This window comes from Heterodontus francisci, chromosome 11 (assembly GCF_036365525.1).
Source record: "Heterodontus francisci isolate sHetFra1 chromosome 11, sHetFra1.hap1, whole genome shotgun sequence".
Lineage (NCBI taxonomy): Eukaryota > Metazoa > Chordata > Chondrichthyes > Heterodontiformes > Heterodontidae > Heterodontus > Heterodontus francisci.
Genome location: NC_090381.1, coordinates 73,094,643 through 73,110,644, shown reverse-complemented (window position 1 = coordinate 73,110,644; position 16,002 = coordinate 73,094,643).

The following is a 16,002-nucleotide window of genomic DNA, read 5'->3' as shown; positions in this document are numbered from 1 at the left end:
CAAAGATCAATGCACATGCACCCCTAGGTCCCTCTGTTCCTGCACACTCTTTAGAACTGTGGCATTAAGTCTATATTGCCTCACCCTATACCTTCTGCCAAAATGCCTCACCTCACCTCACCTCACACCTGTCTGTATTAAATTCCATCTGCCACTTGTCTGCCCATTCTGCTAGCCTATCGATATCCTTTTGTAGGCGATTCATATCATCCTCACTGTTTTCAACTCCTCCAAATTTAGTATCATGGACACATTTTGAAATTCTATGCAGTATTCCAAGATCCAAGTCATTTATATGTAGCAAAATAAAAGCAGTGGTTCTAGCACTGAACCTTGGGGAATAGCATTGTCTATCGTCCTCCCCCAGTCTGAAAGCAACCATTTACCACGACTCGCTGTTTTCTGTCCTTCAGCCAATTTTTTTATCCAATTGGACACTGATCCTCCTATTTCATGAGTAAGGACGTCTTGCTACAATTTTATAGGGCTTTGGTGAGATCACATCTGGAGTACTGTGAACAGTCTTGGCCTCCTTACCTAAGAAAATATATATTTGCCTTTGATGGGGTGCAATGAAGATTCACTAGATTGATTCCTGGGATGAATAATAAATGCTGGCATAGCCAGCGATGCTCTCATCCCACAAACAAATAACAAAGAGAGGACTGTCCTATGAGGAGAGTTAAGTAAAATGGGCCTATAATTACTGGAGCTTAGAGGAATGAGAGATGATTTCATTGAAACACATAAAATTCTTACGAGGGCTTGACAGGGTACATGCTGTGAGGCTGTTTCCCCTGGCTGGAGCGTCTGGAACTATGGGCCACTGACTCTGGTTAAGGAGTTATGTATTTAGCATTGAAATGAGGAATAATTTCTTCACTCAGAAGTTTGTGAATCTCTGGGGTTCTCTACCCAGGGGTCAGTGGATGCTCAGCCATTGAGTATATGCAAGACTGAGATCGACAGATTTTGGGTACTGAGATATGGGGATAAGGTGGGAAAGTAGAGTTAAGGTATAAATTCAGCCATGATCTCAATGAATAGTGGGGCAATGTCAACAGGCTGTATGGCCCACTCTTGCTTCTACTTCTTCTGCTCTTATGTTCTTACTAGATTGTTTATATTTCAAACATGTAATTGCTTAGCTAAATAAAGGATAATATTTCCTAAGGCCCTGGTTGATACTTCAAAAGTAAAAATGCTCAAAATATTACCTTGGATTTTTACAGGCATAAAATCTCAGCATAATATCTCAGCATAATATCTACATTGTTGGAAGACATTCTGAAGAGTCTGAATGAATGCATTCACAGATGTAAGACTGTTAGATGTCATTTGTAAGAACATTTATAAGATATTCAAGTAGCAAAAAATTGTTCAACATCCTGTCAACTCAAGGACAATGCTTAACATCTTACTGGCAGATGCAGAATCCTGGAGTTGAACTTGTCTTAAATTTTGACGTTCTTAGAAAGCCATGATAAGGAGCAAACCATCTTTCTCCATCTGAATTGGTTCTCATCCAGTTAATTAAGCAATGGTAGTGCTGTCAGCTTGAGAAAGTAAATGGCCCATCTTCATCCAATGCTGCTTAGCTGTCTACAGATAGTGTTAGACTTAGAGTGAGGAAGGGGTCTCAGGCTCCCCTCTCGCCCCTTTCCTGGTTTGGTCGTAACAGGGTTTAACTTTTTAAAACACAGTGTCTTTAGTTTCACCTCAGTGAGTCCTTGCTGACTGCTTTCTAATTGTAATTGTAAATGAACCAATCAGATAGGCTTCCTTAGGTTTAAACAAGAAGGGTGTAAGTTTATTAACCTTAACACTCTAATTCAGTTAAAGTTACTAAAAATACACGACGCAACCACGCTAGCATGCATACGCGATAAACACACACACAAATAGATAGAGAGGAGGAGAAAGAATTAAAAGGGAATGGTTTGGAGTAGTAGATGGAATTCATTTACTGGTTTTAGTTTTACTGTAAAGTCTTTAATTGAAGTTAAGTCTAGCAGTTCTTGTTGTGGCCCAGTGCACACTTTCAACTTGTTTTGCTGGTACCAGAAAGCTGAAGAAGTCCTCTTAAGCTGCTTCCCAGAAGACTGCAGGGGTCTTCTGTCTTGAGGCTTAAGTTGTTTCCGTGGGTATCCGGAACTTTGCTGGAGAGAGAGACAGAGAGAGATAGAGAAATCTTGCTTCTCTTTGGTCTTCAACATTACAGTCTCCCCAAACTTTTTTGTGAGGCACAATTCAATCAATTCCCAGTTTGGCCAGCCTAGCTCTTTGAAACAGCATCGCCTGTGAGGATTGTTGATTCTTCAAAGCTTACTAGATACACTCGGTCGTGGGGAGGGGAGTGGTGCTGCTGGGAGGGAGGTGGAGTGCTGGATCTTACACAGACAATGAATCTCAAGGCTGGATTTTACTTTAGGTGGATGGGAATTCGCCACTGATGTAAAAGTCGGTGGTGAACCCGCTTCTGCCTAGCCCGGGGATCTGTCCCATATTTTATGGGTACTCGGGCTTTAATTGTCCTGAGGTGGGATTTCCACCCACTTGAGAGAGGAGGTCTCGCCTCAGTGAGCTGCCAGCCAATCAGCGGGCCGGCAGCTCTTAGTCCCTGCAGCACCACCGGGAGATGTGGCCACTGCTGTGACTGCAGCCCAGCCAATGCCATGGAACCTAGAGATGAGGTTAGTTGGGCTTGCCTCACCAGGGGGATCGGTCCTTCCCTGCTGAGCCTGGAGTGGTTGTTTGGGGGGAGGGGTGGTCTTGGGTCCCGGGGTTGGGTTGGTAGGTGGGAGCAGCCCTCAATCGGGCACCCTGTGCCAGACTGCCATAACCACCCCCCACCGGGTGCGGAAAAGCCGGCAGCTATTACTGGGTGGCCTTTCCTGTTCCCAGCACGCCCACTTGCCACGGACGAAATACCCGTGGAGGCGGGAGCGAGCCCTTAAGTGGACGTTAAGTGGCCACTTAAGGGCCTTGATTGGCCTTGGGCGGGCGGGCCAGTCCCCGCCCCCCCCCCCCCCCCACCCGATCGCCGTAAAGTTGACTGGAGGCGGGAGTGGGGCGGGTAGGCCTCCCAGAGCCTCCCGTTTAATTTGACGCTGCCCCATGCCACCAAATGACCTGCAGTGGTGGCAGAAAATTAAGCCCTCAATGTCTTTTGATCATCACTATTGACCAAACCCAACTGGCTAATTGAATTAGAGAGCAGTCCCATTGTCTTGCTATGCAACTGTCTTTCAGAACGCAAATGTGCAGCCATGTTTTCTGCCATTCGGCTCTGTGGTCTTTTTAAACAAGTTATGTTCTATGTCCAGTAAAAGTTCAAATAGTGTACTATATGACAAAATTAATATGTTTCCATTTGGCAGGTGTGGTTTCTGTCACAGTAGAATTGCAATATAGAGCAAGAGCAAAAGTTTACTACAAATCTTTTGACTATATTAGTGGATAGGTCATGGTATTATTCTTGGGTAGTCTTGTGGGTGGAATGAAGTTGTGGGTTAGCTCCTAACCCGACATGGGCTTTTCTGCCCTCTGCTATAAGTTGCTAAATCTAGATGGTTAATAGCTACTTGCAAACTGCTGAGGGCAAGAAGTAAGCAGTTTCTGGGTCTACTACTGACTTTCTTTCCAAGAATGTTTACATCTCTAACAAAGCATGGCAGCATGTGTTTGAAGTCCAGTGCATGATATTTGGACTGTGATGGATGCATGATAGTTGTAAGAATTTTTGTAAATGCTGGTAAATTGTCCGCAGTTTTACCCATCATTAGTTAATTAACTTAGTAACAAATGCCACAGATTGTTGTTCAAGGTACTGGGTGAATCTTTTACATTCAGCTAAACAAGCAGATAGGTCTCTGATGATTGCATCAGCTAAAAGACAGCAGCTCCAACAGTGTAGCTTTTCTTCAGTCATTGGAGTATCAACAGCACCAGCATGTATTGACAGTGCATTTTGCGTACAGAAAATAAATCCCTGCTTAGATTATGCGTTCAAGTCCTGGTATGGGGCTTGAACACATAATCTTTCAACTCAGAGTCCAGAATGCTATTAAACTTGCTGATGGGAAGGACTTTCTTGTTCTGCAAATTAATTACTTGGGGCACTGTTTTCATCATAGGACCCTGATTTACATAATATATATGAGCTCCCACCTTTTATAGTGGAAGCCTCATCAATGAAGAAACTCGCCACCATAAAAATGTTGTTGCACTGGAATGGAGCAACCAGAGCGCTAAGTGCACTCGGACCAGTTTAACCCCTTGCTCGCTTACTCTGCTCCCTCCAGGCAGGGAGAAGGGTTTAAAATTTGTGCTGAAATTTCCACAATTGAGGCTGATTGAGTGAAAGTAAAACAAACACAAGTTGGTTATGGCCAGCCTAATGAGAGTAAACAATTAATAAATTACACTTCTGTCATGACTTCATATTTATAACATGTATAGTACTGATGGACATTTTATGTAGCGCAAGAAAATAATAACAGCTGCCTTGTGCTGTCACTTTATCATTGAGATATCGTAACAATGAAAATATCATTTTTATTTCTATTGGTATTTCTCCTCATAAGTATTCAATAGCTGACTCGAAATGAACAAAATCTTCTGCCACATTCCTTCATTTCCCCTCTGGCTCTTGTCTTATCTCACATTGCATTCTTCCAATTAACAGCTAATGCGTCAAACTGTTACATGGAGCCTTACCATCACCTCCTGTTATTTCAGCCATATTGATAGCTGACCTAACCCAAAACCTGCAATTAATAGAGAAAAAAATGTAAAGCTATTCTATGGCATGCACACGTTTACAAAGCTTACATAATTTATATAACTCGGTCAAAAATGAAAAGATTTATATGTCATTTTCTGTGAACTCTGCAAATGTGCAAGTGTCGAAAGCTAAGAGCTGCATAAATATTTTGTGATAAATGGATTATACCTTATACAGGAATCCACTGCATGTCACGTTTCTGTTGCCAAGAGCATACATTGCTGTGGCTTAAGTATGTTAATTAAAAAGGAATCAGAATTTTGAGGTTTTGTGGGTAGGATAGGGGAAGGCGTTCCATTAATTTTTCTATATTGTATTATGGTTGTACCAAAGCCATTTGATACCGCAGGCCACTAATAAACGTAAGGTTATTCATTTCTATGGTCTCATGATTTTGAAGACAAACTACCTACAGAACATTTTGATGCATGTCAACCTTCTCCTTCAGTCTCACATCTAGTTACCCGAATGAATCCATTTCCAAGGTAACTGTTAAGCAAGTGTTTTGAGTTTGTGTTATTTTGTTTATCAGTGTTAAAATCTAAATGGTGTGCTAGAGGTATCTTAGAAATCAGTCCAAGGGTTACCATGGTCACCAGCAGCAAATATAACGGCAGCACCTTCATGGGCTGAAAATCACAAGAAATAAATTCTGTGGATGAGTCATTAAGACAAACAAATCTTCATGTAGGAGCCCAGGCAGTCAATATCAGCAGAGCTGCAGAGCGGGAGAAGGAGAAGGATTGCAGTTCACCCAACATCTGCACATATTCATTCACTTTTACGAGATAGCAATAAAGAGCAAGAATCCTTAATAATCTTAAACCTAGCCTGAGCACCAATTGCTATCTACAATGTACTCAGTGTGGTCCAGCCGAGAACAGCTAACCCAGCACAAATCAAAGACTGAAACTAGAATTCTCCTGAATTGTAAGTTTCAGAACCACACTGTCACATTTAGGGAGTTCCAATTTAACAGGTTTGTATGCTTTTTTCACCCAGCTACACATTTTGACTCAGTCACTTTGTATACAATGTGCAATAAAACAATAACAACCTGCAATTATATGGCACCTTTAATATAAAAAAAAACAGTTTCCACTAACTCACGAAGTACCACAAAGTTCAGCTCAACTGAATATTGCTTATACAGAGTAGTGAGTGGGGGAATTTGGCACAGTGAGGGATGAGGTGCTATTTTGGTATTCTAGAAAACAAGGAGTGGTCCGAGAGAGGGAGCAGGAGAGAGCGAAACCTGAGAGCTGAATTCGAGAGACATTAGTTAGGTGAGCAGGTAGGTGATTGGTTGGTGAGTTTTAAGGCTTTTATTTTCCTCTAGAGCAGTAGTTTATATTTGGTAGGAAAAACAGAACTGTGAGAGATTGGGAAGTGTTGATGTCTAAAGGGACCTGGCTGTCCTTTTTCATAAATCACTGAAAGGAGGTGCAGCAAGCAATTAGGAGGGCAAATGGTATGTTGGCCTTTATTGTAAGAGGATTTGAATACAGGAGAAAATCAGTCTTGCTGCAATTGTGTACAGCCTTGAGAATTTTGACAGTTTTGGTTTCCTTACCTAATGAAGGATATATGTCCCATAGAAGGAGTGCAACGAAGGTTCATCAGACTGATTCCTGGGGTGGCGGGATTGTCCTATGAGGAGAGATTGAGGAGACTGGGCCTGTATTCTCTAGAGTTTAGAAGAATGACAGGTCATCTCATTGAAGCATGCAAAATTCTTACAGGGCTCGACAGGTTTGTTGCAGGAAGGATGTTTTCCCCAGCTCGGAGGTCTAGAACCAGGAGACACGGTCTCAGAATAAGAGATAGGCCATTTAGGACTGAATGAGGAGGAATTTCTCCACTCAGAGGGTAGTGAATCTTTAGAATTCCCTACCCCAGAGGCTCAGTCATTGAGTATGTTCAAGACAGAGATTGTTTGTGTTATGACTGAGTTGGGAGGAGTGCACTGTCTTTTCTAATTCCACTTCTCCACAGGTCACAACATATAGTTAAATGTTGTCCCAATTACTGATACAGTCAATCATAGACTCCACTCTTTATCCCAGAATAAAATACAGCAACCAGGTTTCTTTAATAAACAACAAAATTATCAGTGTATTTTAAAACGAAATATAACCTGTAACAAAGCAAAGCATTCACACACAGAGTGACATATGAAAGTTCCCTTTTACCTTAGCCCCTCTCACACACACACACACACACACGTTCATTGAAAAAAGAGCTTTTCTTTTTAGAGCTCTGTTACAAATAAAAAGACAAAAAAGGAATATTTTGGACAAATACTTACTAATTCTTGAAGAAATAAAGAGAAGAAATGGAAAGATGTCAATTGTCCCTTTTTTGGTTTGGCATCCCAAATATGCTTAGATGACTGTCACTTGGATCAGTTCTTTTCAGGTGATGTTGAAGAACAGTTTGGCAGGTTTTCCGGGCGAAATGTGGCCTCAGTGGTTTCTGGCAGGCCTTTCAGGAGGAATGCTGCATCAACTTCTCTATTTCTTACACTCACTTCAAAGAGCTTCTCAAAGAGATGGAAAAGCTGGCAGGCTTTGCAAAGAGATGGAAATGGCTGAGCTGGGGTGACTGTTCTCTTGGCTGTTTTTTTAAAAACTGCAACACACTGTCCAAAATGAAACAAAAACAATATCTCAAGAGTCAAGTCTCCTGACCCCTACAAATCTTGACCTGTCACTTCCCTGTAAACATCCTCTCCAAGTCAAAAAGCGCCCTGCTGGGTATTTATCTGAAGACAGGTGACTTCCAGTAAGGGTTGTTTATAAATCAAGTCCAGAAGATCTTCCAATAACCTCTTTTTAAAAAAAAACATAACGTCCAGCATCAATGGAATCCTTTTTGAGTTTTAAAACACAAGTCTTCAAAATTTAACAAAAATGGAAGTACTTTCATAACAATAGATTTCTAGATATTAAAGATATCAAGGGATGGGGGAGAGTGCAAGAAAATGGTATCGATGTAGAAGATCAGCCATGATCTAGTTGAATGGTGGTGCAGGCTTGAGGGGCCAAATGACCTACTCCTGTTCCTATTTCCTATGTTCCTATGTTCCGATCCTGTAAACCTAAGAGATTAAAAATGATGTTTCAGCTACTAGGCATTCTTCACATGGGACAAGTGAGAAAAGAAAGGGAGAGCAAAGAGAGTGCTGAGGTTTTAAAACTTTTAGGAAGAGATTACACTTAACTCGTGTTATCGAACCACTGCATTATCCTACCGTATAAGTTGCTACAATCTACCACTGCAATATGCTAAAAGGTGGAGTTATAGGAAGTCATATTGTATAATCTCACCTGAATTAAAAGATGAAGGAATGATGCACAAATGTGCAAAAAACAAACTGATCATTTACACCCGATAAGTCAAGCTTGTTGCTGACAATCGTGCTCCAGTTTCTTCTGAAAGTTAGAGCGCAGTCTCTGCCACAAATTCCATTCCATAGCTACTGACTCCATCCCTCTCCCTGGCCACTGTCCAAAGCTGAACCAGACTGTCTGCCACCTTGCTGCCATATTTGCCCCCAAGAGGAGCTCCCACCACATATTGGTGCCAGTCTCCCATCTTTCACCTTCCATAATCTTAAACTCCTCCAAAATCTGCTGCCCATGTCCTACCTGGCACCAAGTCCCATTCACCCATCAACCCTGTGCTTGCTGACCCACACTGGCCTTGATTTTAAAACACTCATTCTTGTTTTAAAATCCATCTACGGCCTCACTCCTCCCTTTCTCTGTCATCTTCTCCAGCCCCACAATCCTCTGAAATCTCTGTGCTCCTCCAATTCTGGCCTCTTTCACATCTTGGATTTTCATCACTTGACCATTGGCTACCATGCCTTCAGCTGCCAAGACATTAACCCATGGAATTCCCTTCCTAAATCTCTCTGCCTCTTTACCTTTCTCTTTTCCTTTAAGAGGCTCTTTAAAATCTATCACTTTGAGCATCTGCCCGAACATCTCTTTATGTGGCTTGGCTTCAAGTTTGTTTGATAATGCTCCTGTGAAGTACCTTGGGATGCTTTACTATTTTAAAGGCATTATATAAATGTAAGTTGTAGTTGATTTACTGGCCAAAAGGAATCTGGTAAACACCAATAACTGTAATATTACTTGCTCCTTTGGTATGTGAAGAGTATTTCTTAAACAGGGAATAGCTGCAGAATTCCGAGGTGTTTTATGCATGAGTCACAAAAGGTTAGTATGAAGGTACAGCAAGTAATAAAGAAGACTAATGGAATGCTATCCTCTTTAAGGAGAGGAATTGAAAACAAAAGGGCATTGTTGAGACCACATCTCGAATACTGTATGCAGTTTTGGTCTCCTTATTTAAGGATGGATTTGAATGCATTGGAGGGGGTTCAGAGGAGGTTTACTAGATTGACACCTGGAATGAGCAGGTTGACTTATGAGGAAAGGTTGGACAGACTGGGCTTGTTTTCACTGGAGTTTAGAAGAGTGAGGGGAGACTTGATTGAAGTATCTTAGATCTTGAATGGTCTTGACAAGGTAAATGTGGAGGGGATTTTTCCTCTTGTGCGTGAGTCCATAATTAGGGGGCACTATTTGAAAATTAGGGGTCGCCCTTTTAGGACAAAGACGAGGAGAATTTTTTTCTCTCAGAGGGTTGTGCGACTTTGGAATTCTCTGCCTCAGAAGGTGGTGGAGGCGGGGTCATTGAATATGTTTAAGGCGGAGGTAGATAGACTCTTGTTAGGCAAGGGAATCAAAGATTATTGGAGGTAGATGGGAGTGTAGAATTCAAGACAGAAACAGATCAGCCATGATCTTATTGAATGGCGGAGCAGGCTTGACAGGCTAAATGGCCTACTTCTGCTCCTAATTCGTATGATCACATGGTGAACTATTGTAAGGTTCACAGGATTGCAAATAATATGTAAAGAAAATGTGGGTTTTTATTATAACTTAATTAGAACATACAGCTACTGCAGAAGGCACACCAACACACATCTTACTCTGTCCGGCTACACCCACAACTCTCTGGTCATGTGTGACGTGACATCATTTCCTCTGGTGATCTTCACTTATACCTTCTTAAGGTGGTCCTCTTAAGGTCATCCCATAACATGCCCCTTTTTTCCAAAGATAAAAACATACATAAAATGTACAATGATGTTGCAGCTCGGAATAACTATACATGATTAAAACAAAATGTTATTTACAAGTGAGCAAGTTTTAACACTCTCTAAAATGTAGAGGAGGTTTGCTTATTCATCCCAACCTAATTATTGTGAATCTTTTCCCAGAGCTGAGCGCGTCTTGACCTCTCCTCTGAGACTCTGGTGGCTTGGAAGTCTGTGAACATGTTCTCCGTCTGTGCTTGTAAACTCTGTATGTTCATCTTCAGACTTTGCCTTTGAACGTGTTCGTGATGCCACATGGTTGTCACATGTCATGCTGTCGTACAGCTCTCTGAGTCATCTGAGAATTGCATCATTGGGGATCTAGATGTCATACGATCTGGGCTGGTTGCATATCCTAGCGACTCTACAGGATATCTAGTTCTTGATGCATGATTGAGAACTCTGACCTTCTGTTCTACTCGCAATCGAGCTAGTTCTGGTCCTGCTTACCTGTCATATGATGTCTTCATTTTCCCTCATTTAGAAAGCTTAGAAAAATGATGACTGGCAACTTCACAGAATCACAGAATCTTTACAGTGCAGAAGAGCAATTCCCCCAGTTCGATTCCCCTGCCTTACCCCCAGAACCCTACACATTCTTCCTTTTCATATAAAACTTTCTAATTCCCTTTTGAATGCTTCAATTGAACCTGCCTCCATCATGTTCTCAGGCAGCGCATTCCAGACCTTAACCACTTGCTGCATGAAAATGTTTTTCCTCATGTCACTTTTGCTTCTCTTACCAAATACTTTAAATCTGTGCCTTCTCAATCTCGCTCCTTTCATGGGTGGAAACTGTTTCTCTCCATCTACTCTGTCCAGACCCCTCATGATTTTGAATACCTCTATCAAATGACCTCTCAGCTTTCTCTTTTCCAAGGGAAACAGTCCAAACTTCTCCAATCTATCTTCATAACTTCATTTCTCATCCCTGGAACCATTCTCGTGAATCTTTTCTGTACTCTCTCCAATGCCCTCACGTCTTTCTTAAAGTGCAGTGCCCAGAACTGGATGCAATACTCCAGCTGAGGCTGAACTAGTGTCTTATACAAGTTCAACATAGCCACCTTGCTTTTGTACTCTATGCCACTATTAATAAAGCACAGGACACTGTATGCTTTATTGACCGCTCTCTCAACCTGTCCTGCCACCTTCAATGACTTATGCTCATATACACCCATGTCCCTCAGCTCCTGTGCCCTTTATTCTATATTGGCTCTCCATGTTCTTCCTACCAAAATGAATCACTTCACATTTCTCTGCATTGAACTTCATCTGCCACCTGTCTGCCCATTCCACCAACTTGTTAATGTCCTTTTGAAGTTCTACACTACCCTCCTCACAGTTCACAATGCTGCCAATTTTCATATAATCTGCAAACTTTGAAATTGTGCCCTATACACCCAACACTGATCCCTGGGGAACTCCATTACAAACCTTCCTCCAGCCGGATAAACATCCATTAACCACTACTCTTTGTTTCCTGTCACTCAGCCAATTTCGTATCCATGTTGCTACCGTCCCTTTTATTCCATGAGCTACAAGTTTGCTCACAAGTCTGTTGTGTGGCACTGTATCAAATGCCTTTTGAAAGTCCATGCACACCACCTCAACTGCATTGCCCTCATCAACCCTTTCTGTTACCTCCTCAAAAAACTGCAGCAAGCTCGTTAAACATAATTTTCCCTTAAGAAATCCATGCTGGCTTTCCTTAATTAACTCGCATTTGTCCATGTGACTATTGATTTTGTCCCGAATTATTTTTTCGAGAAGTTTTCCCACCACCAAAATTAAACTGACTGGCCTATAATTGCTGGGCTTATCTTTACACCCTTTTTTGAACAAGGGTGTAACATTTGCAATTCTCCAGTCCTTTAGCACCACCCCCGAATCTAAGGAAGACTGAAAATGTATGGCCAGTGCCTCTGCGATTTCCACCCTCACTTCCCTCAGTATCCTTGGATGCATCAAATCTGGTCCTGGTGCTTTATCCACTTTAAGTACAGACAGTCTATCTAATACTTCCTATTTATCAATTTTAAACCTCTCTACTGTCTGACTTACCTCCCTTTTCACCATTGCCTGGGTTGCATCTTCTTCCTTGGTAAAGACAGTTGCAAAGTATTCATTTAATACCTCAGCTATGCCCTCTGCCTCCATGTGTAAATCCACATTCTGGTCCCTAATCTGCCCCATTCCTCCTTTACCACCCTTTTACTATTTATATGTCTACAGAAAACTTTGGAATTTTCTTTAATGTTAGCTGCCAGTTTCTTTTCATGCTCTCTCGTTGCTTCTCTTATTTGCTTTTCCACTTCCCCTCTGGACCTTCTATATTCAGCCTGGTTCTCAATAGTATTTTCAACCTGACATCTGTCATAATCACACTTTTTCTTCTTTATCTTAATCTCTACCTCTTTTGTCATCCAGGGAGCTCTGGATTTGTTTGTCCCACTTTTCCCCTTTGAGGGAACATACCTCAACTGTGCCCAAAATTATCTCTTCTTTGAAGGTAGCCCATTGTTCATCTACCGGTTTTCCTGCCAGCTTTTGACTTTAATTCATTCTCCCCCCAGCTCCATTCTTACCCCATTGAAGTTGGCCTTCCACCAGTTAATTATTCTTACCCTGGATTGTTCTTTGTCCTTTTCCATAGTCAGCCTAAACCTTATGACACAATGATCACTATCCCCTAAATGCTCTCCTACTGATACATGATCCACTTGGCCCATCTCATTCCCAAGAACCAGAGCTAACAGTGCCTCCTTTCTCATTGGACTAGCCACATACTGTTGTAGAAAATTTTCCTGAACACACTCTAGGAACTCTTGCCCCTCACTGCCCTTTACACTACTATTATCCCAGTCTATGTTTGGATAATTATAGTCGCCGATTATAACTATCCTATAATTTTTGCACCTCTCTGTAATTTCCTTGCAAATTTGTTCCTCAGTGTCCTTCCCACTAACTGGTGGCTTATAGACAACATCGAGCAATGTAACTGCACCTTTTTTTTTCCTTTGCTCTAGCCAAATTGATTCTATCCTCGACCCCTCTGGGACATCCTTTTTCTCCAGCACTGCTCTCCTTAATCAATACCGCCACCCGTCCTCCTTTTTTCCTTTTCCTATCTTTCCTGAACACCTTGTATCCAGAAATATTTAACACCCAGTCCTGCCCTTCTTTGAGCCAGGTCTCTGTTATAGCCACAACATCATATTTCCACATGGCAATCTGCTCCTGTACCTCATCAGTCTTATTTACCACACTCCGTGCATTCACATAGATGTACATTCACCCTGATACAGACTTTATTACTTTCTCCCTTACTCTGACCCCACTTAATAACTTATTATTCCCTACTCTCATGCTATCTATCTCCCCCAGTATTCTGTACACCTTGGTATTCCTCTGATACTTGCTCCTGGTTCCCACACCCCTGACAAGTTACCAGTTTTGCTCCCCTCCAATCTGAGCTCCCCCTCAGGTTCCCATCCCCCTGACAATTTAGTTTAAACCCTCTCCAATAGCACTAGCAAATCTCCCTGCGAGGATATTCATCCCAGTCCTGCTAAGATGCAACCCGTCCATCTTGTACAGATTCCACCTGTCCCATACTGGTCCCAATGTCTCAGAAATCTGATGCCCTCCCTCCTACACCAATTCTCCAGCCACGTGTTCAATTGCTCAGTTCTCCTATTCCTTTGCTCACTTACACGTGGGACTGGGAGTAATCCTGAGATTACTGCTTTTGAGGTCTTGCTTTTTAATCTCCTTCCTAGCTCCCTAAAATCTGCTTTCAGGACCTCATTCCCCCTTCTTACCAATGTCATTGGTACCAGTGTGGACCACGAACTCTGGCTGTTCACCCTCCCCCAGAAGAATGTCCTGCAGCTGCTCCGTGACATCCTTGACCCTGGCACCAGGGAGGCAACACACCATCCTGGAGTCATGTTTACTGTGGCAGAGATGCCTATCTTTTCCCCTAACTAATGAATCCCCTATCACTACTGCTCTTCCACTCTTCTTCCTCTCCTCCCATCCATTTGAGCCATCTGTGGTGCCACAAACTTGGCTCTGACTGCACTCCTCTGAGGAACCATCACCCTCACCAGTATCCAAAATGGAAAACCGATTAGCGAGTGAGATTATATCAGGGGACTCCTGCACTACCTGCCTAGTTCTCTTAGACTGCCTGGCGGTCACCCATTCCCTATCTGCCTGCATGCTCCTAATCTGCGGTGTGACCACCTCCCTTATCGTGCTATTCACGTAGTCCTCCACTTCGCAGATACACAACAGTGACTCCAGCCGCCACTCGAGTTCCGAAACCCGGAGCTCAAGCTTCTGCAGCTGGTGACACTTCCTGCAGATGTGTCTGTCTAGGATAAATGGTGGGTCCATGACTTCCCACATGCCAAAGGCTGCACATTCCACTCGACAGTGCTGCCCTGCCATACCTTAACTTTACAGACTATTTATTATAAGTAGAATAGCTTACCAGGTACTTACCAAACCGCTCCTTCCACTGCATCGAAGCAAGAAGCAAATATTGGAGGATCAAAAAAGTCGGCAAAATAAGCAGAAAATAGAGCACCTCTCCCCCTCCCCCTTCACTGAACTCGCTACTCACCAAACTCGAATTTCCACATTCAGCTTGCAATCTCCACTCTGTTTGCAGGCTGCACCCAGACCTCTGTATTTATGCTGTTTGAAGCTGAAACTGCAGCAACCAGATTTGACTGGTCAGCTACTTACCTAATCAGCTACTCTGCAGTAGAACCTGTTAATCCCTGCCTACGACTGTAAGAAACTTACTTTTCTCTCTTAACCCTACTTTAAACTAGAGGGTAAATACCAGTTAAATGCTAACTACAGACAAGACTTTTATAAAGATAACAACACTTAAAATCCCCACTCACCAAACTCAAATCTCCACACCCAGCTTGCAATCTGCACACCATTTTCACCAATTACTTCACCAATTACCAGCAATCCCTCTGACTTCTTGTTACCTGATGCAATGAACTGAAGCCCAAGGAGAGACCTCCGGCCATATCATCTCATCATATCAAGACTCCCAGTCTTTGTGTCATCCTTTACATGGACTGACCTGATACATTCAACCTCGATATTTTCTATTATCTTCGGTGCATTACTGACTTCATGTATTGTGACAATTCATAAATCTTGGCATTCTGGAAGTCCTGCAACTGCTAGTCCAGTTGTGTTTTTGTGTCTACAATTTAAAACATTTGTGGTAGCCATTCAGAGCTCCCATAGCTACACTGTAAGGTTATCATTCCAATGCACTTGATTGGTGAACCATTGTAGGCAGTTAGCTTAGCTGTGGTCAGCCTACCATAGATGCCCATTTCTTTTAATACATGTCCTTCAGTATACAGATGGGCAGAATGTTTGCACTTACTCCAGTGTTGATTTTCACACTGAACTTCTGCTTGCCTCTCTTCTATGGACATACAATCCTGATCATGGTGAATGCCTCAGACTGCGTAATAGCATTGACATCTTGATCCAGATTAACTATGTGGAATGCTTGCTCACTGTTCACATGAGCGCACTCTTCATCAGTGTCCTCCTGACAATCTGTCTCTGTGCTGATCTTATGTACCTGCTTGGTCTTTTGTTGTGTGATGGCATACCTTTGTTGCATTTGCTATCCTGTCTTGCAGGCGTTCTCTCTGCATGTGATCTGCCACCATTCCTGTGTGCATTGTCTGAGTTCGGCCTTTTGCACTTCCTTGCCCAATATCTTTGCATTCCACAAGCTTTGCACTGGTCCTGGTATGCTGGAAAACTGTGCCTTGGTTGAGTCAGGCCACATTTGCCACAAGGCTGAGACTTGGCTACTATAACAATTATCGCAGCCACCCCCAAAACTTACAACTGTTGGTGCCCAGCCATGATGGCTTCAAATTTCCTTCCATCATTTGAGTAGTGCATCTATGGTGTGCCTTTTCCTCCCTTCTAGCTGTTTTTTTGAAAGGCCTCTATTGGTGTAGATGCAATTACTAGCTTG